The sequence below is a fragment of the Cephus cinctus genome, unplaced genomic scaffold (genome assembly GCF_000341935.2).
Source record: "Cephus cinctus unplaced genomic scaffold, Ccin1 Ccin1_scaffold0129, whole genome shotgun sequence".
NCBI lineage: Eukaryota > Metazoa > Arthropoda > Insecta > Hymenoptera > Cephidae > Cephus > Cephus cinctus.
Genome location: NW_014332862.1, coordinates 555,996 through 556,647, shown reverse-complemented (window position 1 = coordinate 556,647; position 652 = coordinate 555,996). Strand labels below are relative to the sequence as shown.

Here is a 652-nt window from a genome sequence, read left to right as displayed (position 1 = left end):
TCTCCGAGCAAGCTACGAAACTCTCCGGAGCCGACAACTTCATTCCGAAAGCTCTCGGCGCCTTCCCGGCCGTTAAAAGTTTTTCGCGGATTGCCGGAACGGAATTGTGCCGCAGTGGGTTCCGCATAGACGGCCACGAACTATGCGCCTTTCTCGAGAACCGCTATTTTCCTGGACCGGTCCAAATTTTCAGCCTTACGTCCAGTTCGCAGAATCCTATTCTCTATAGTTTGCCTGCTCGTCTTAGCACGAACTTACTATACCCAAATAGGATACTCGTGCATATATATATATTCTGCAAATATACACTGTAAAGTTTGCACAGCATCTTCCAAAATAAGATTTGCTCAATTACCACGAAAGTCAATTCAACTCGATCCTGTCTATATGGACATACGGAAATTTAAAAATATAGCAAATACATTCGGACCACCCGGTATGGAATTGGTGTGTATATCTTGCGCACTGCACCTGCCGACAGACTCAACAAGGCACATTCACTTTTCTCGGAGCGTAGGAAAACTCAGCAGGCAACTTTGACGTTTGACGAGAAATCGAGCGGCCGTGAACGAAGGCAGGAGGGACGAAGAAATCGGCCAGCGACTAATAGAAACTAGACCTGAATGAGTTAGCAGTGAGTGGGCAGAGGGGG

The 652-nt window shown here is 47.2% G+C and overlaps 2 protein-coding genes across 4 annotated transcripts in view; one reads left to right on the top strand and one right to left on the bottom strand.

The window, feature by feature from the left end:
* The window catches only part of LOC107262974 (nephrin), a 217,882-nt gene that overhangs the window by 160,549 nt on the left and 56,681 nt on the right, over nt 1-652 (bottom strand). The window lies entirely within an intron of this gene.
* Nucleotides 1-652, top strand: part of LOC107262975 (glucose dehydrogenase [FAD, quinone]) — a 9,623-nt gene that overhangs the window by 4,124 nt on the left and 4,847 nt on the right. The gene's annotated exons all lie outside the window — the stretch shown is intronic.